Raw genomic sequence first — 21,892 nt, 5'->3', positions numbered from 1 at the left:
CCCCCCCCCGGCGGCCAGAGCGCCGGGGGCAGGGCGCCGGGGGGGAGGGCGGCGAGCCCCGGCTGGGGCTCGGCTCTCCCCCTCTGGCGGCCAGAGCGCCGGGGGCAGGGCAGCAAGCCCTGCTGTGGCCCCGCTCTCCCCGGCGGCCGCCGCCCCGCCCCCCTCCAGGTGCCGCCCCAAGCACCAGCTTGGGTGCTTGGTGCCTGGAGCCGGCCCTGACCAACCTCAGGGCAGACTATTAGGAACCAGGGCACAAACCCCAAATTGGTGGTGAGCTCTATACTTAGATTTCACCAACCAATTAAAGTGTAAACTACCCAAGCATTGTAACAGCCTTTACATAGAGTCACAGACAGTCCCCTTGGGTACTCTGATCTGTCTGGCCACCCAGCTAAGCTTCCCTTTATGATAGATGATCTCTTACACCAAAGATCACAGCAATGTTCAGGTTACTCCTAGTCCCTAGGACCAGTCCCTTACCCCAGGTCAATAGCACTTTAGATCTCATGCCAAATACAGTGCTTGTAGCCTATCCTATTATAAATTAACTAAAGATTTATCACTCAGGAAAAAGAAATAAGATTAAAGCAGGTAAACACATGCACAAATGAGTTACATTTAATCTTAAATTTCCAAAGTAATAGAAACATCTATGCTAAGCAAGCTCTATATGTCCTTTAGCGCTAACCTAGGCTAAGCACTGGGCATTTTTTGCTTATGCCTGCTAATCCTTGCTCCCCAAAGTCCAAGCAGCATAAAGTATATAGTTCCTTCTTGTTAGGGATTTTTATTCTCTTCTCCCTTTCTACTTTGAGCTGCAAACTCAGCTGATGGGAGGAATTCACTTGCAAGACACATCTCCATGTGGGAGGGGGTTGTGGGAGAGTAAACAACAAAGTATTTTGTCCTTTTTGATGTTCCACTCTAGTCTATCTGCTGTCGATAAGCCTTCCTTGTGAGCCAGGACGTAACACCTTCTGTTGGAGGTCAGCACTTACACTAGTTAATGTCTCTCTCCTGTCTGGTGATTTAAACAGTTACAGAGGCTTATCATGCAAACACTGAACTATTACCTTATAATATTGGATACAGATATTCTGAGAGAGATTAATGCATTTAGCAATTTACACCCATTCTATGAAGCCTAAATGCTAACCACATTTTTATAGTCCTAAAACCTATGTTAACAATACTAACACACAGGTGAGCCAGACTGATTTCAGCTATGTATTTATCAGTATTCAGTTGGGTCATGGGGACCTTGGCCTGAGCTGGCAGTTGGTCTGCCAGCATCACAGCTGAAATTCAATGTTGACGAACACAAGATATAATGTGCATTGGAAGGAATAATTTGAACTACTCGTACGGATTGCTGGGTTCTAAATTAACTGTAACCACTCAATAACAGGACTTAGGTGTCATTATGGACAACTCAATGAAAACGTCTGTTCCATGTGCAGTGATGACTGAATGGAAATAATGGAATATAAAATTATACTGTAATAAAAATATATAATAAAATATAATAATGTCATTATATAAATCAATAGTACAACCTCACCTTGAACACTGTGTTGAATTTTGGTTACTCCATCTCAAAATTTGGTTACTCCATCTGGGTAAAAAAGATAGGATAGAAGAAGATAAGGGGTCACCCAATGAAATTAAAAGGCAACAAATTTTAAACTGATAAAAAGAAGAGTTTATACCAAGCATAATTATCCTGGGGAACTCACTAACACAAGATATCAGTGAGACAAAGAGCTTAATAGAATTAAAAAGATGATCAAAGATTTAGATTAATTGTAATCCATCTACAGTTACTCACTAAGATTAGTGTTTATTTTAGATTTCTATCCTATCGTATCAAATCATTCCAATTAATTACCCTGCACTGAATTTTTTAAATAAAATTTTAGAAAACTTTACTTTTTTAGGCTTTAGACAAAAAATAGTTATACATTCTGAAAAATATATCATATTTTAAAATGGGTATTTTAGAAAAGTATATATACACCACAAGTGTGAAACAGTGACATTATTCAATCTGATAAATCCTGTGGTTTATGAATGACCTATAAAGTGTGGAAATAACTGGTTAGGACATAGAAAGTGTTAAAATGACATGTTATGTCAATATTTTTTTGGTCAATAACCTGTTATTTCCACAGTTTCTAGATCAGTGGCTTGTCTCAAGCTGAATCAATGATAATGTCTCTCTCAGAGCTCTGTTGCCATATTTTTAACCATCAGAATTATAATAAAACTTGAACATCTTTAAATACATGCCATGAATGTCTGAATTCATAAGAGCTGAACATGCCTGACAAATAGAATACCTCCAAAAGCTCTCTGCCAATATTCATTCCTAGTTTTAAACGAATTTGCTACAGGCTTGGTCACACCCCTGTTTGTGTTTGTTTTCTATAAACATTCATGCAATCAAATTTTACAAGCATGAATGATCACAGGAAGTGACTATTAAGATTCCACATTCAAAATACTTGTGGGAAGTAATTTTTTAATTGCACTTTTGCAAGCATTTGAACCAGGTACTGCTTCGTTCAGACAGAATGCAACTGTGTTGAGGGGCGGGTCATGTTCAGTTGCTGGCTGGTATGAAAACTTGAATAGAGAAGAACTCTTTGATTTTTGCTTTACCATTTTAATTTTTTTATTGAAACACAAGCATTACAGTAAAAAAAAAGTGCTATAAAATCACATTTTTTAGATTTTAATGAACTTTGCAGTTATGAAAATTTTTTGCAGGTATTTGTTTGTTTAGGAATTTATGTCCTGAGGTCAGACTACTTTTGTTCATTGATGTAAACAATATGGAAGGCTATGTTTAGCATGTGTGTGGCTAGAAGTCAAGGGGAGCTACTAGATGGCAAGTACTTCTGAAAATCAAGCTAATTATGTAAGTGTCTAAATAAGGATTTAAGAGTCTAACTTTAGGCCTCATCTGGGTGCCTGATGCTTTCACAGTATCAGAGAGGTAGTCGTGTTAGTCTGAATCTGTAAAAAGCAACAGAGGGTCCTGTGGCACCTTTAAGACTAACAGAAGTATTGGAGCATAAGCTTTCGTGGGTGAATGCCCACTTCATCAGACACAAGTAATGGAAATTTCCAGAGGCAGGTATAAATCAGTATGGAGATAACGAGGTTAGTTCAATCAGGGAGGGTGAGGTGCTCTGCTGGCAGTTGAGGTGTGAACAACCAAGGTGCATGGTTGCTGGTGAGAATATGCTTAAGGTTGGGGGTTGTCTGTGGGCGAGGACTGGCCTGCCTCCCAAGGTCTGTGAAAGTGAGGGATCATTGTCCAGGATGGGTTGTAGATCACTGATGATGCGTTGGAGAGGTTTAAGCTGAGGACTGTAGGTGATGGCCAGTGGAGTTCTGTTGGTTTCTTTTTTGGGCCTGTCTTGTAGCAGAAGGCTTCTGGGTACACATCTGGCTCTGTTGATTTGTTTCTTTATTTCCTTGTGTGGGTATCATAGTTTTGAGAATGCTTAGTGAAGATCTTGTACGTGTTGGTCTCTGTCTGAGGGGTTGGAGCAGATGCGGTTGTACCTCAGCGCTTGGCTGTAGTAGATGGATCGTGTGGTGTGTCCGGGGTGGAAACTGGAGGCATGAAGGTAGGCATAGCATATTCTCACCAGCAACCATGCACCGCACCATAACAACTCTAACTCAGGAACCAACCCATGCAACAAACCTCGATGCCAACTCTGCCCACATATCTATACCAGCAACACCATCACAGGACCTAACCAGATCAGCTACAACATCACCGGCTCATTCACCTGCACGTCCACCAATGTTATATATGCCATCATGTGCCAGCAATGCCCCTCTGCTATGTACATTGGCCAAACTGGACAGTCACTACGCAAGAGGATAAATGGACACAAATCAGATATCAGGAATGGCAATATACAAAAACCTGTAGGAGAACACTTCAACCTCCCTGGCCATACAATAGCAGATGTGTAAAGGTAGCCATCTTACAGCAAAAAAACTTCAGGACCAGACTCCAAAGAGAAACTGCTGAGCTCCAGTTCATTTGCAAATTTGACACCATCAGATCAGGATTAAACAAAGACTGTGAATGGCTATCCAGCTACAGAAGCAGTTTCTCCTCCCTTGGTGTTCACACCTCAACTGCTAGCAGAGCACCTCACCCTCCCTGATTGAACTAACCTCGTTATCTCCATACTGATTTATACCAGCCTCTGGAAATTTCCATTACTTGCGTCTGATGAAGTGGACATTCACCCACGAAAGCTTATGCTCCAATACTTCTGTTAGTATTAAAGGTGCCACAGGACCCTCTGTTGCTTGATGCTTTCACAGTGTAAGAAAAAGAATGGCTGCTGTTATTTGGGCATTTATTTATTTATTTTCCCCAAAGAGGCTTTCTGAGGACATTGCATTATTACTTTTGTTCGCTTTAAAACTTGACAACAGCTAACAGCTAGCAAGCATCAAAACATGCAGCATATTACACTTATTCTCCATGCAGATTAGGAGAGAGTACTTAGATATCCTGGCGCTATGTGCTTTTTTAAAAACCTGAGAGGGAACAATTGCTCTGTAACAACAAACGTCCCAGGTGCTGCTGAACTGAGCAGCAGCAAAACAATGAAAGCAGCATGCACTGATCCCAGTGTCTGTCTCCAAATAATCTGTTATTTGTGACAATATAATACTTCTGCGTTATCTTTATCGTCATTCACTTGTCAATGAATCTGGAGCTTTGAGTAAGGTGTAATATCAACTGAAAGTGAACAGAATTCGCTTTTATAAATAGCAGCTTCTAGATAATGGTAGTGGAAAAACAAGTTCTTTGGTCACAGGTAATGATCTCAACAGCACTAAAACATGCTTAAAGTAAACACTTGAGGATGGGCAGCTAAGATTCTGCAGCAATAAATGTTTAGCACTGGACATATCTTCCTCTGAAAGTGCCAGTAGCAAAGAGGCTCATCATACTGTAATACAATAATATGCCCCTCCCCCCCCGACCCTTTATTAGGCAGGCAAGGATGGCAAGATCTTCATTTTCTTGATCAGACAAGAAAATGCAGTTGCAGGATGAATTTTAGAGAGCGCAGGAGAAGCTGATCCTTTGAAAAAGAGGTGAGCTACACCGGAGAAGGTTTTTACCTTCGTTTGAGTTGAATTTCAGCTTTTTCTCCAGTTATACCCTTCCTGTTCCTAAGAACCACAGCTGTTCTTACTGCACACTTTCTCACTTTCATCTCAGACATGGACTCGGAAATCTTACTGGTGAAAATCACTCTGCTGTTTTGAAGAATAGCTTTACCCCTTGGGAGAAAAGCATGTTTTTTTTTAAAACAACATTGAAGATATACAGATTTAGTGATATTAACCAAATATAATAGTTTAATATTATCTATGCCAGGCTCATATGGCTTCCTGCTAAATACAGTGCAGCAGTACCAAACTCTTCTAAACCATCTTGCATGATGCACTCCTTATTTCTTCTTCAGCAGGCAAATGGGAGGTCGGAATGGTCAGATCAGCATTATGTTCCTCAGCACTTGTGTGGCCTCATCAGTAGGTCTCAGGTTCGTTTGCATAAGTCTCCACTGACACAATGTTGGATACATATAAAGCCCACTCCCCAGCATCATTCTGTAGCATTGCAAATCACTGGTGGTGTTATACTGTTCAAAGAGTCATTCAAGTGCATATAGGGTTGACAGTGACATTCATCTGATCAATATTTCTTGTCTGAACTATTGAAAGGATGGCCTGGTTTGTATTTGAGGCTGTCACAAAGTGTGACAGACTATAAAGGAAGTGTGACCTCAGATTTCTGTGTACAATAGTTAAGTATGTTTTCCATTTTCCATTTCTGTGCATACCTATGAAGTCATGGACAATCACTTCAAAACAATGTGTAACATGGTAATATTAAAGGACGTTAAGGGGCATAATGGAGAAATGATGTGAGCCCTAGTTGAAAAGACCTGTTAAAAATATTAGGTGCTTATTGAAGATGATGGAGAGAAGGGTTTGGAGATCTGTAGTGGTGGGAAAGGATGAGTTAATTGTTGTGGGAGGAAGGAAGGATTCAGGGACCTCTCATGGGTGACAGTGGTACAAATCCAAAAGTGAATCAAAGCTGTGGAAACTAATAAAGCTGGGCAAAGAAAAGAGCTCCTATGTATCCACTACCTGCAGTGTGAGAGTCTTCAAAGTCAGAGTGGCAGAGCATCACTTACTAATGATATCTGGTCTGTGAGTGATTAGCTGTGTCTTACTGAGATATGTTTAAAGGAAAAAGACACACACTGAATGTCTTTACATATTTTATCAGTGGTCTGTTGGCTGGTCCAAAATAAGGGTGGATATTTTTCACCTCTGCCACTCACAAACCTTTCAACTCTTGCTGATTAGATAGTTTTATATAACTCTGAGATTCCTTCTTGGGTAGATAGGTAGGTTTTGCTGTGGATACCTCACTTAGAAACTGAATATTACTATGAAAGATGCTATGCAAAATAGAATGGCACTAAATATGCTACAGATTGAAGGAAACCATCATTCTTTATGAATGAAGAGTTATTAAGTCTCTGCAAGATTTTATCTAAGAAATTTTCAATAAATGGCCCTACTTTAGAGTGTCCTCACCCCACCACATTTTGTTGCACCAGTTAGCTCTTAAGCTGCTTATCTTATTTCTTTTCCTACAAACTGATGGAGATGATGCCATTCACATGGTTACCTCCGATGAATCTAAATATACTCCCAATCTTCCTTCTGTCTTCCCCCGATGGTAGTGGTCTGAGACTAAGTGAGGCACACTGCACAGATGCTTCTCCCAGCACTTGCCTGATTATTTTTAAGTGGGTCCTAATATCAGACATTGCTGCTGGGTTTTTGATTTGGGGGAGCAAAGTCCCAAACCAAAACGTTTTTGATTTTCTTTGCAGGCTACATGACAATAGAACAGACAAGAATCACATGACTGATTCCTCCACCTCTCCAGAGCAAGTGGCCACCTACAGATGACTTGATTTTGTTCTGTAGTCCATTCTGTTTTCTGATTAGGATCTTTGCTTTGGAAATTTTCTTTCCTTGGAGTCCCTGACTGCTCAATTATTGAGTGGAACTCATCATTTATTGTATCAATTTCTTTGCGTGCGTAGATGTGCACTGATTCTGTGTGATTTATTAATTATGGTGAAAGACACACATAAATCCATGGCCTACTATACTCTGAGGAAGAACAACACAAAAATTCTTGCATGAGTGGGCACACCCTCTATAGCTGTCTAACTAGCTATACAGTCTACTCTAGATAGTCACCAATTTAGCTATCACATTTATGAGGCAACTGCCACTAACACCTTACTCCATATTTGTTGTGCCCTGATATAGCTTATTTTTGAACTCTTGTTTTCAGTAACACCAGATTCCTTTCTCTGAGAGCCACTAGCCTCAGTGATCTCCCTCTTGGTCCCTTTCCCCATTATTCATTACCAAAGCACTTGTTTATACTAGAGCAATTCACCATGCTAAGTAATCTTTATCTACCTCAATCAGTTACAATGCACCTTGGGTCCACATGCTAATTCTTCAATCCATTACCAATCATGCTAAGTAAAGTTCCAAAGCGACTATGCCTTTGGAGGATTAAAGAATGATTGTGTCTTAATCATCCTTACCTTCCTTGTTTGAGTGCCAATGTGGATAGGGGTGCTGGCACTCAGCATTAAAACTGACCTCCCAGCATAGGAGAAGCGTAAGCACTTTATCAGATTCCAGCTGCCGCAGCTGGCAAACCTGCTACAATCTCACAGAAGTGTTGTGAGGCCAGATAGACAAAAACAAAATAAAATAAAAAATAGTTCAAGTCTCTAGTGTAGAGAAAGAGGAGGAATTAAAAAGCATTTTTCATATAGGTGCGACTGATTCCTTACAAAGTTCTAAAAATTCCTTTTAATGAGCCTGAAATAACGTTAATTGATGTAATACTAGAATCATCAGAGTAAACAATACGGACATGGACAAAATGTAAATTTAAATATTTATAACTACTTTACAAGTTTTCCAGCAGCTGTCTCCAATGATTATCTTTAACCAAAAATGGAATTTGGCTTTGCCTAGAGATAATTCATCTAATAAAGTTATCATCTTTTTCCATTAAAGAGGTAGCTTTTTGTTCCAGTTCCTGAAGTTTAGCCCCCCAACTGGTGGTGAAATTTCACTGAATCTATTCCACACAACATAGCAATATTTTCAGATGGGTCAGAGTTATTGCCTAAAGTACCCAAAGAGGTCCCTTTAAGAGAAGCGTTCAGCAATTTATGGTAGGAAATCTATTTTTTACAGCGGTATGTTTTGCTACAGCCCCTTTTCCAAGTATTACGGAATTTATGGGCAGGAGAAATACCCCCAAAAACTCTGGGCCTAATTCCCATTTATGCTTATGTCTCTTTACACTGCTCTGTCAGGAAAAGGGGCCTTAGCGTAAATGAGCATCAGGCCCGCTGTCTGCTGGATTCCTGCTGCTGCTCATGCAGCTGCTGGAGCACTTGTGATTTCTCTTCCCAAATTCCAAAACTCCTACTGTCTCTGGATTTTCTAATGCTAATGCCCCTGCACACTTTTAAAAGGTGGGAATAGGGACCACATGCTGGGCTTTCAAATGTCAGGATGAGGGTAATGAATCTCAGTACATTCTCACACAATGGAAAGAAGAGCACTGAGCATTACCAGTTCTTTCTGGCTCGGAACTTGTGAATCCTCCACTGAAAAGCAGGGGGGCGGCAATGGAATTTTCTTTCCAGTGTCAACAATGTATTTTCTGAAGAAAGAAAATAAGTGAAAATGAAGAGAGAAGACATACACTGTGGATGTTTACAGAATCTCTGCTCATGCCTCATGCATTGGCGATAATGGCAGTACAATATAGTCTCTTTCTGAATATCTCTTTTATAATGATCTGTTGTGGATGCTAGGGCCTCAGGTTAAGTTTGCTGAATACTTATAAGTTATAGAGATGAGATGCCTGCTTTAAATTTCATACTATATTTTTCTTAGCCTTATACAAATGAGTGTAATAAAAATACTTTGCTCTCTTATTGCTAGCTTTCATGTGAAGAAAGACCTCAACGTGCTTTACAAATATCAATTCATTGAATCTTATGATATCCCTGTGAAATAGGGAAGGGAGGTGTTATTATGATAACTCATTTAACAAGGAGAAATTTTCAAATTTGAATAATACGTAGTACCAGCAAAAAATGCATGCATACCTCCTATGGGCATAACACTTGCATTTGCTTAGTCAGAAAGGCACTTACAAAGTGATACTGATGCATACAATCACTTGCTTATTATTTGCAAACATGTAATAGTTTATACATAATCTGTGAATGTAATTTATGGGCCCATGTTTAGACTTTCCCAAGATAACACTGCAAATCAATAGAAGAACAGGAACAAAACCTCAGAGGCCTCCTCACTTTAAGTCCTTTACTATTACCATTAGCTAATTTGGGCCAATTCATTCCCTTCCTCCTATTTTCTTTGCACTTCCTTTCTTGTATTCTGCAGCCTGCACCTCATGAGGCCTTGGCTACACTTGCAAGTTACAGCGCTGTAAAGCCTCCCCCAGCGCTGTAACTCACTCCCCGTCCACACTGGCAGGGCACTTACAGCGCTGTATCTCCCTGAGTACACTGCTGCAGGAACTCCACCTCCCCGAGAGGAATAAAAGCTGCAGCGGAGTAGCTACGACTCACGGGTGTTAGTGTAAACGCTTGCAGCGCTGTACTAATCACCTTGTCAAGTGGCCAATCCTCTCCATTGTGACTGGCTGCAGGAATGCGGAAGTGCCGGTTTCAAAGCTCGTACCACAGAGAAAAGCAAACAGTTTGCAGCTTGCTTTGAGTGAGTAAATGAATGAGCAGGGGGCCAGGAGTTCGGAACTTGCAAAATAGAGAGCTGACATGCTCCAAAAAGCACTCTCTCTCCCCCACACACTCCCTGTCACAATCCACCCCGCCCCCTCTGGTTTTGAAAAGCACGTTGCAGCCACATGAATGCTGGGATAGCTGCCCATAATACACCGCTCCCAACACAGCTGCAAATGTTGCAAGTGTGGCCACACCACTGCGCTGGCAGCTGTCAGTGTGGACAGACTGCAGCGCTTTTCCCTACTCAGCTGTACGAAGACAGGTTTACCTCACAGCGCTGTACAGCTGCAAGTGTAGCCAAGGCCTGAGATGCACACCAGGCTCTAGGAAGAAAGATTTCTTGATGAAAACAAGAGTGACATGGGATCACCTAAACTGTTCAAATTACAGGAAAATCTGAGAAACAAAGGGTGTAAATGTAAATGTGAAATCCCAGAAGATCAGCTAGAGCATATGCTGAAATGTGTATTGTGAGGAAGCATTAATGACTTGACTATTGTATAACACTAGAACGTTCCGGTTTGACAAGTGCAGTTTGACTTCTTGATCTAATCTTTAGATAGTACCCTATTTATGTTAAACATTGCATCTTCCAAAATATGACTAACACTACACCCCATATTCATCATAGTAATAGTATTATGATATGATTATGGCATAATTATGATGCATTTTGTACAAGATGACTCATATAAGGTGCATTGGAAAAGTTATGATTTGCTGAATATGATTATCTTATTTGTGCAGGTATCATTTTTGTATCTGAAGTTATGGATGTTGCCTATTATATGTATTTCACATGTAGTCACACCTGGGTGACACCAACTAGACAAAATGCTTCCAGTCTAGATAGCCAGCTGTGAAGGGCCTACTCAAGGTAATGGGCCAATAGGAAAAACAATAGGCCTTAGGAGAAGCTTATCCCCCACCTGGTGAGAGCACTCCAGACCAGTGGTGGGCAACCTGCAGCCCACGGGCTGCATGCGGCACATCAGGTAATCCGCGGGGGGGCCGTGAGACAGTTTGTTTACATTGAACGTCTGCAGGCACAACCGCCCGCAGTTCCCAGTGGCCGGGGTTTGCCGCTCCAGGCCAATGGGAGCTGCAGGAAGCAGTGGCCAGCACATCCCTGTGGCCCGTGCCACTTCCCGCAGATCCCATTGTCCGGGAACGGCGAATCGTGGCCACTTGGAGCTGCAGGCAGCTGTGCCTGTGGACGGTCAATGTAAACAAACTGTCTCGTGGCCTGCCAGCAGATTACCTAGGGTTACCATATTTTAAAAAAAAAAAAAAAGGCCCTGGCCCCGCCCCAACTCTGCCCCCAACCCCGCCCCGGCCCTGCCCCAACTCTGCCACTTCTCCAAAGTCCCCGCCCCAACTCTGCCCCCTCCCCTGAACGCTCCGGCCCCCTGCTCCTCCCCCTCCCCTGCTTCCCGCAAATCAAATGTTTGCGGGAAGCCTGAAACAGGGAGGCAGCAGGTAAGCTGGGGCTGGGGCGGGGGCGGTGGCGGGGTGGGGGGGCGCGAGGAGGAGCAGCCAAGTCTGGCCCCCCCAGCCGAGCGGCTCTCTCCGGCGGCCAGCCGGCCGGCCCCGACCAAGAGGCTCTGGCCCTGGCGTCTCCGGCTCGGGCCCTGGGGTGCCGGCCCCAGTTCCGGCTGAGCACGCCGGCCCCGGCAGAGCACCCCCAGCCCGGGCCGAACACCCCCGGCCCTAGCGACTCCAGCTCGGCTCGGGCCCCGGGGCACCGGCCCCAGCCGAGGAGCTCCAACTGGCGGCCGAGCACCCCCAGCCCTGGTCCCAGCGGCTCCGGCCCAGCTCGGCTCGGGCTCCGGTTCCGGCCCAGCTCGGCTCAGGCCCCGGTCGAGCAGCGCCGGCCCCGGCATCTCCGTCGCCGGCCCTGGCGGCTCCAGCCCAGATCCAAGCCCCAAGACCCCTCCCTATTTTCCCGGACATGGCCGGCTTTTTGGCAATTCCCCCCGGATGGGGATTTGAGGACCAAAAAGCCGGACATGTCCGGGGAAAATCCACTCATATGGTAACCCTAGATTACCCTGACGGGCCGTGTGCAGCCCTCAGGCCGCAGGTTGCCCACCACTGCTCCAGACAGTCTGTAAGTAATGGCTGCTATGACTCAGCAACATATGCAAGGGCATGTGACCAGGCCACATGACACGGAACTCCATTTTGGATATCAGTGTTTTTCCACAAATTGAGTTTGGGACAAAGGGTTCTTGCCATGTGCTAAAGCCATATAAGGTAGGGAGTGACATCATCGGTTGTTCTTCACTCCCCCACAACTGAACACCTAAGAGAAGCTCCTAAGGAGAAGGACTTGGAATGGAGGTGGGGATCCCAAGCTGTAAAGCAAGTGCAGCTTGTGCCTTGAGAATCTGCAAGCCTACTTGTATCATCAGTCAGGGTGATAAACTGCTAATTCATAACCAATCTATCTAGTATGTTAAGTTTAGTTTGTGTTTTTGTTTATTTGCTAGGAAATCTGCTGTGATCAGTTTGGTATCACTTATAATCACTTAAAATCTATCTTTTTGTAATTAATAAACTTATTTTATGTTTAAATCTAAACCAGTAAGTTTGGAGTGAAGTGCCTGTAAATCTTAGCTCAAGGGGCAGAGGCTGTTGCGTTTCCTTTCCACATTGAGGGAGGGGCGAACTCTATGAGCTTACGCTGTGTAGTTCCCTGTGAAGCCCATGATGGTATAATTGTGGGTTTCCACTCCAGTGTGGGGGTGCGTGCCGGGGGGTTATCTTTGCTGTAACCTCTCTATCGTTGGTTCATGCAGTGGCTGGTCAGAGCCTGCATGCAAGTGAGGCTGGGTGTGTCCCTGCCTGCGTGAATGCTGGTGGAAGTGTAGGACCGGGAGCGGGTCTGCAGCTTGTCACAGCATCACAGTGTGAGAGGGAGGCTGGTGAATCGAGGGTTCAGTGGTATGCCAATTCCAGGTGGCATGCCGGGGGGAACCCGTCACAATGACAGTTTTAGTCAGAGTCATAGAGAGATGGATGGGGTGAAGAGAATTGATTTCCTATTCTGAATCCACACACTGTACAAGTAAAATGCAATCTACAATGGTTACACTTTAAAAGTTTTCAGTATTGAAATACTCTGTTGGCTACAAAGAGATTCCCTACACTTGAAATGGGAATACTGTTGGGATTTATAACAGCTCTCAAAATGAAAGAAACTTTTCAAGTGAGACTGCTATATACAACAAAAAAAGCAAAAATTACCATTGGGACCACAAATGTATAAAGTAATTTATATTTTTTCTGGCACATTGCTGGACTTATATCTTCACTTTGATTAGTTCCATACTGTACTTTTGTTTTCATGGTGTTATAGTTTTCAAGATTCGTGTGCAATTGTCTGTTTCACTAATACTTTATTGTGGATTTTTTTTTCAAACACTTAAAAATATGGTGCTGAATACACAATTCCCAGTTCACAAAATTAACTAAGAGCTTTAGATGATCAAACACTGGAACACATTTTTTTGCAAAAATATTCAGTCATTTTCATTCTAGAGATTGTGAAGAACCACCATTTTTGGTTTATTTGAAATTTTTGTGAAAAATTTCTATCAGATTTTCTTATTCCTTTAAAAAAATAATTTGTGCACTTTTCCTTCTTCTCCATCTTTCTCTTTTTCCCCTTCCCAAATGTATTGCCTTTTTCCATTTTTCCACCAAAAAATGAGGAGCGTGGAGGGAGAGAAAGGGGAGGGTAGAAAACTGAAAACCCCCAACCTGAAAAAAATGACATTTACATATTCCAGTTTTCTTGAGAAATACCATTTTGAAAAAAAAAATCATGAAAATTTCTGATTTAGAAAAAAAGGGCCATTTTTCATTAAAACTATTTTTCATCTGAAATATTTCATCCAGATCTAATAAGATAAACATCTATATGTGTAGTGGTGTTTTCAGAAATGTGACTCTTAAATGCAGTTACCCTTAAAGATTTTATTTTAATGAAATTTTACAGAACATAGTGGATCTCTGAATGAAATTTCTACAGAATGCAAAGTTGGGGTAAGCCTATAGCCATGATATGTTTGTACTAGTGATTTAGGGAATTATGGGAGACAGGTCCTGGAAGTCAAATTAAAATTACTAAAAACAAACCATAAAAAAACATGGAAATATCCTATCTCCTAGAACTGGAAGGGACCTTGAAAGGTCATCAAGTCCAGCCCGCTGCCTTCACTAGCAGGACCAAGTACTGATTTTGCCCCAGATCCCTAAGTGGCCCCCTCAAGGATTGAGCTCACAACCCTGGGTTTAGCAGGCCAATACTCAAACCACTGAGCTATCCCTCCTCCCACACAGTCTTTACCTGTGACACAGTCTTATACAGTAGCTTCCTCTGCTACACATTCCTGAAGAGACAAGCTACCCTTTCCAACCAGCATGGGATTGCAGGGCATGCCACATCTTCTGGGTTGCCCTGTGATTCCAAGTCAGCCAATGGGGAAACTACTTTATGAGGGAAGTTCTCATTGGGTAATCTGGATGCCTGTGACAGGCTTCTGGATTGGCTGTCTGTGGTTCAGGGCACTTGATATAACAGCCAAATAAAATGGAACTCTTCCTGCTCCCCCTGTACCTCAGCTGAAGGGGGCACCTGACCTTTCACTACAACTTGTTTTCTCTCAGGAGTTTCTGAGCCATGACTTGAGCTGTTGGCCTCTAGCTTGAGGGACACTGAGTGAATGAAAGAGTTTCATTGATGGTTAAGAAGATTGCACAGAGAAGAGAAATTTGAATTTATTAGGAACTAGGGAGTCTTCTGAGGAAGGAAGAACCTATAATATAAAGGATGGTTTCCTCCATAAGCAAAAGGGAACAGACAGGTGGTAATGAATATTAAGAAGGTTTAAACTATGAGCTGGGGAAAACAGGCACAAAAAAGACAATTCAGCTAAGAATAATAGCAGTACAAATTAAATTAATGTATGCATCCAATAACTAGGACAGAGAGAGAGATTTTAATTGCTTGGACGGGAAGGGAACAAAAAAGAGAAATCCACTAAGGTAACACAGGTCTATATAAATGACTCTTCAAATTCCAATAAAATAACAGATCAGAATAAAAGAGCACAATGAAAAAGGACAGATAATAAAATCAGAAACTACAAATAGTCAAACAAATGCTGGGAAGAATACACTTGGAATAGCTCATTCAGAGGCATATGGTAGAAGAGGAGAGACAATCCTTGACTTAGGCTCCTCTTCCTAAGCAGAGAACTTACCTGAAAACATCAGCAGCTTCCTTTTCCCTCGCAGGTTTGTCCCATGTGTTTCAGTATGGGGAGGGATCTGTAGTCCTGAAGAGGGGTGTGATCTGACATGCAGAACTCCATGTGCAATTGTTCTCCTCACATGTAATTTGTTTTGCACCCCTTTCTCCCTCTTTCAGATGTCTTTTTTGTGGGGGAGAGGAGCTTCATTGGATTACACATGATAGGCTTGATCATTCAGCGACATGCATATGCACAACTCCCATTGACTTCAACAGCAATTGTGAGCATGCATCTCTCAGGGTGACTGGGCTCCTGTCGTATTTATTGATGCCATTACACACATGTAAGTTCTGCAAAATGGGTGGGTATGTGGGAGTAGCCTTATTTTCCAGTTTGTCATTATTCATCACTTATATACTTTTGTAATATATTTTGCTGCATGTATAAACTGTAGTGAAAAGATGGTGCACTGGTTCTTTGAACCTTTCCACTCCGGTGTGGAAAAGGACAGCATATTGACCTTCCTGTAGCTTAACAGGGCAGGCAACATTTTGACTGCTGGAAAGGAAGAACTAGCACTAGAAAAAAAGGGGCTATGACATCTGTGCTGTGATGGAGAGGTTGACTCTGGTTCTACTGCTGCTGTCACATGGTTTTATCATTTAGTTTCTGAGTCTTATCTTAGATGGCCCAATAAACTACTCCCATTTCTATCCAAATGAATTTTGCTTTGTCACAACATAATTTTTGGCTGTGGGCTGAAATTTGTTTTTTGAAAACTGTCATGCAAATAAACCTTTACTCACACTAATATTCATGAACAGTGAAAGGGGTGCAAACATAGTAAATCCTGTTTCTAATTGTCTGAAAAAATTAAGACTAGTTTTTCTATTTACCCAGTTCTAATTATTCTGACCTGGAATATGATCAATTTTTCTCACCTGATTTCAAAAAGACAGAGTAGAGAAATAGCAAAAAGTAGGCAGTGGAAATGGTTAGAGACAGAGGGGGTGCTTTGAAATGAGGAGAGATTAAATGTACTAGAAGTATTTAGTCTCCAAAGGGAAAGATTTCAAAGGGAAATACTGGATGAATGATGTGTACGTAGTAATAATGGCAAAAAAGGAGGCCATATTGCTATTCCTATTAACCTTTTGTTATAATACAAGAACCAGAGTAACAAAATCTAAGATAGAATTTAGTTTACTATGTAAATTGCATCTGAAGAAGTGAGGTTTTTTACCTACGAAAGCTTATGCCCAAATAAATCTGTTAGTCTTTAAGGTGCCACCAGACTCCTTGTTGTTTTTGTAGATACAGACTAACACGACTACCCCCTGATACTATGTAAAAAGGTATATTCCATATATATTAATGATGATTAAAAGACAATATATTTGAAATATTTTGGTGCAATGTATAAACCTGTGGAACTCTCTGCTGCATAGTAGTAATGAGGTGAATGGCTTATTAAAAAATTGAAATGGACTCATTCTTTCTGCATCTAAGAATAGTATGCTATACCCTAAGGTAAAATTCCAAAGATCCTTGTTTCAGGAAATTATAGAATCATAGAAATGTAGGGATGGAAGGGACCTCAAGAAGTCATCAAGTTCAGCTGCCTGTTCTGAGCCAGGACCAAGTAAACCTGACTATTAGCTAGAGCCAGATAAATGTTTCACCCAATGGTATAGTATGGCACGTATATGGGGCAAAACTGTGACAGAGGAATATTGTGTCATAAGGTTCCCTCTAACTCAGTGGTACTCAACCTGCGGCCCGTGGGCTGCTTGAGGCCCAATCAGCACACAACTGCTGCCCATGTGACATCCTCAGGGCTATACAGGTAGTATTTGATGCAGCCCAAATATGCAGTCCACAATGTTAAATAGGTTGAGAACACTGCGTCTAATTCCTCCATGTGACCTCCCCAAACTGCCAGTCTGTGCTTACACCAGTACAGATGGGTAAGTGGGCAAAGTGAAGGGAATAGCGAACCTTTGGCTCCACCCCAAGTGTGGGAGCTGATCTGCCATGGAGAAGAAAGCAATCTGCTACTAGTATATGCCAGTAGCAATAATTTCTCTTCTCGAGGTAGGGAGAGCCAAAGGAGGAATTGTGACTCAAAGTCTAAAGTCTTTCTGAGTCACCTTTCCTTCCTTAGGCCACTCCTGGTGCAATGCAGCTACGTGGCTCTGCACATGCAGAGTAAGATGTAAAGTCTCATTCTTTACACAGGAGTATTACACCATCTTCTGACATATCTATCGTTAGCCACAGGTAGAGACAGAAAATATTGCAGAAGATGGACCATTCATCTGTGTAGTACTTCCTACTTTCTCTAGTACGGGAACTCCATGTGTGTATTTCTTGTACTGGTGAACCACCTTAGTGTTCCAAAAAGGAAAAGGTGTTTTAGAGAGCTAAACATAAAGGAATGCAATTTTAACATATTGAGTCATTAAGAAGTTTAAGAGCTTTTAGACATAATCTGAAGGTAGTGGAAAATTAGATGTAGTGTTGCATTAGACATGTTTTTAGTATTTTCTTCTTTTTGTAAAAGCTGTAATTTTCAGAGTTTAGAACCAATTTAATGTCCCTGGAGTTAGAGCTTTTTTGTATCCATTGTCCATTAGGTGAATTACTAAGCCAAGAATGGAATCCATTTATAATGTATAAAATACTGTAAAATGTCTTAAAAACAGTCTAGGCAGGGGAAAAAAGCATCAGAAGTCCATTAAATTTGAAGACAGTGAGTTCTCATAATCTGATAATAGGGTTTTGTGCTTTGATAAGATGTATTAGATATTGGAAGATTTATTTAAAAGTTTGAATTCAATAAAAATGTATATAGAACTAATGCTAAATGCATTTTGTTTGACATGACAGGCAGCTTTCAAAACAGTGTTTTGCTAAAAATCCTCACTAAATTAATATTTATTATATTTTAATAAAAATTAATAAATAACACATGAAGTGAGAGTGTCAACCATGTAGATATTTAAGAGGTCTGTTAGCATCCACCAAACTTCTATTTTAATGGGATTATAATTTGGCCATAAATATGTGACCTAACATGGAAGGTCACGAGGTGGGAAATATTTTTTAACAATTAAAAAACAGTTGATCAGTTGTGAACTCCTAGTGTACAGAGTACCTTACCCCATGGGGGTACACCTGGGCACCTTACCCTGCAAAAATCCTTACGCTTTACTGGGCTTCTCATTTTGGGCCATTCTTCCTCCCACTACACTTTGCCCCATTGACTTCAGAGGGACTAATCACCATATAAAGTAATTATTTCTGGCCAAATTCTTGGCTGGTGTAACTCCACTGAAGTTGAGAGCAACAGATCCTGGCCTGGCGAGACATACCACTTTCAGGCACAAACTCTTCTTCATTCAACAGATTTTATGTCACCTCAAATTTTGAAATGTATCGCATTATGGAGGATCTGCGCAAGGTTCTCCATACCTCAGCAGATCTGCATGGAAGGATTTGTAACTAGGCTTATCCAGTAGCCAATAAGTCATGTTTAGAAGGGAGGTAACCATATTCTAGCTGAGGGTCTGTGCTGTTACCTCATGACTTTCTCATGGATTGGAAGTGAATGCTGCAGTTTCCCTTACAGAGCCTGTTCATGTTGGGAAGGGGTGGATTTCACCCAACCAATATACACCTGTCTACAACACTGTCTAGGCATTCAATTACATTATTTTCTCTCATCCCCACTATTTATTATTTTAAACCTTCTATACTCTGCTTCAAGTCTTACCTTTAGAGCTGTAGCACCTTTCTAAGACTTCATTGTCCTCCCCCTTTTATTGTCTCTCTCTGGGGCCAAGACACAATGCTGAGTTGTAAGCCAAAAGCAGCTGCTGAGCGCCTGTTGCAGCTTGCATCTCTTGTCTATAGCTGGAAATGTACACTTCCACTCCTGAGCTGATCATCTAGGAAGCAGACAGAGTGAAACCTTACTATGTAGCACATGCATCACAGCACACTGGGGATGGAAGAGAAAGCTGAGAAGCCCCTGGAGTCATCAGCCATCTCAAGGTTTATGTTGAAAATGGGACAGTTCACTAAAACCAGCCGGGATCCAGGAACTGTGCTTCAGAACCAGGGCATAAGAACATAAGAATGGCCATACTGGGTCAGACCAAAGATCCATCCAGCCCAGTATCTTGTCTGCCGACAGTGGCCAATGCCAGGTGCCCCAGAGGGAGTGAACCTAACAGGTAACGATCAAGTGATCTCTCTCCTACCATCCATCTCCACCCTCTGACAAACAGAGACTAGGGGCACCATTCCTTACCCATCCTGGCTAATAGCCATTAATGGACTTAACCTCCATGAATTTATCTAGTTCTCTTTTAAATCCTGTTATAGTCCTAGCCTTCACAACCTCCTCAGGCAAGGAGTTCCACAGGTTGACTGTGCGCTGTGTGAAGAAGAACTTCCTTTTATTTGTTTTAAACCTGCTGTCCATTAATTTCATTTGGTGACCCCTAGTTCTTATATTATGGGAACAAGTAAATAACTTTTCCTCATTCACTTTGTCCACACCACTCATGATTTTATATACCTCTATCATATGCCCCCTTAGTCTCCTCTTTTCAAAGCTGAAAAGTCCTAGCCTCTTTAATCTCTCGTCATATGGGACCTGTTCCAAACCCTTAATCATTTTAGTTGCCCTTCTCTGAACCTTTTCTAATTTCAGTATATCTTTTTTGAGATGAGGAGACCACATCTGTACGCAGTATTCGAGATGTCGGCGTACCATGGATTTATATAAGGGCAATAAGATATTCTCCATCTTATTCTCTATCCCTTTTTAAATGATTCCTAACATCCTGTTTGCTTTTTTGACTGCCGCTGCACACTGCGTGGACGTCTTCAGAGAACTATCCACGATGACTCCAAGGTCTCTTTCCTGATTAGTTGTAGCTAAATTAGCCCCCATCATATTGTATGTATAGTTGGGGTTATTTTTTCCAATGTGCATTACTTTACATTTATCCACATTAAATTTCATTTGCCATTTTGTTGCCCAATCACATAGTTTTGTGAGATCTTTTTGAACTTCTTCACAGTCTGCTTTGGACTTAACTATCTTGAGCAGTTTAGTATCGTCTGCAAACTTTGCCACCTCACTGTTTACCCCTTTCTCCAGATCATTTATGAATAAATTGAATAGGATCGGTCCTAGGACTGACCCTTGGGGAACACCACTAGTTACCCTTCTCCATTCTGAAAATTTACCATTTATTCCTACCCTTTGTTCCCTGTCTTTTAACCAGTTCTCCATCCATGAAAGGATCTTCCCTCTTATCCCATGACAACTTAATTTACATAAGAGCCTTTGGTGATGGACCTTGTCAAAGGCTTTCTGGAAATCTAAGTACACTATGTCCACTGGATCCTCCTTATCCACATGTTTGTTGACCCTTTCAAAGAACTCTAATAGATTAGTAAGACATGATTTTCTTTTACAGAAACCATGTTGACTTTTGCCCAACAATTTATGTTCTTCTATGTGTCTGACAATTTTACTCTTTACTGTTGTTTCAACTAATTTGCCCGGTACTGATGTTAGACTTACCAGTCTGTAGCTGCCGGGATCACCTCTAGAGCCCTTTTTATATATTGGCGTTTACATTAGCTATCTTCCAGTCATTGGGTACAGAAGCTGATTTAAAGGACAGGTTACAAACCATAGTTAATAGTTCCACAGTTTCACATTTGAGCTCTTGGGTGAATGCCATCTGGTCCCGGTGACTTGTTACTGTTAAGTTTATCAATTAATTCCAAAACCTCCTCTAATGACACTTCAATCTGTAACAATTCCTCAGATTTGTCATCTAAAAAGGATGGCTCAGGTTTGGGAATCTCCCTAACAGCCTCAGCCATAAAGACTGAAGCAAAGAATCAATTTAGTTTCTCCGCAATGACTTTATCAACTTTAAGTGCTCCTTTTTTATCTCGATCATAGAGGGGCCCCACTGGTTGTTTAGCAGGCTTTCTGCTTCTGATGTACTTAAAAAACGTTTTATTACCTTTTGAGTTTTTGGCTAGCTGTTCTTCAAACTCCTTTTTGGATTTTCTTGTTACATTTTACACTTAATTTGGCAGTGTTTATGCTCCTTTCTATTTACCTCACTAGGATTTGACTTCCAGTTTTTAAAAAATGCCTTTTTATCTCTCACTGCTTCTTTCACATGGTTATTAACCCACGGTGGACCAGACCCTGCGCTCCACTCAGGACTAAATCGAGAATTGCCTCTCCCCTTGTGGGTTCCTGTACCAGCTGCTCCAAGAAGCAGTCATTTAAAGTATCGAGAAACTTTGTCTCTGCATTTCATTCTGAGGTGACATGTACCCAGTTAATGTGCGGATAATTGAAATCCCCCACTATTATCCTCTTCCTCCTCTCCTCCTGACTAAAACCTAGACAATCTCTATCAATAGACTCTCCTCTAAGAGAAGTCTCTGTCCAATCCACGTGCTCCTCTACAGCAATTGGCTTTCCCCCATCTCTTAATTTAAAACCTGCTCTGTAACCTTTTTAATGTTAAGTGCCAGCAGTCTGGATCCACTTTGGTTTAGGTGGAGCCCATCCTTCCTGTATTGGCTCCCCCTATCCCAGAAGTTTCCCCAATTCCCAATAAATCTAAA

Source organism: Terrapene carolina, unplaced genomic scaffold, assembly GCF_002925995.2.
Source record: "Terrapene carolina triunguis isolate 2854851 unplaced genomic scaffold, T_m_triunguis-2.0 Scaffold113, whole genome shotgun sequence".
NCBI lineage: Eukaryota > Metazoa > Chordata > Testudines > Emydidae > Terrapene > Terrapene triunguis.
This window is presented reverse-complemented; position numbering follows the sequence as displayed.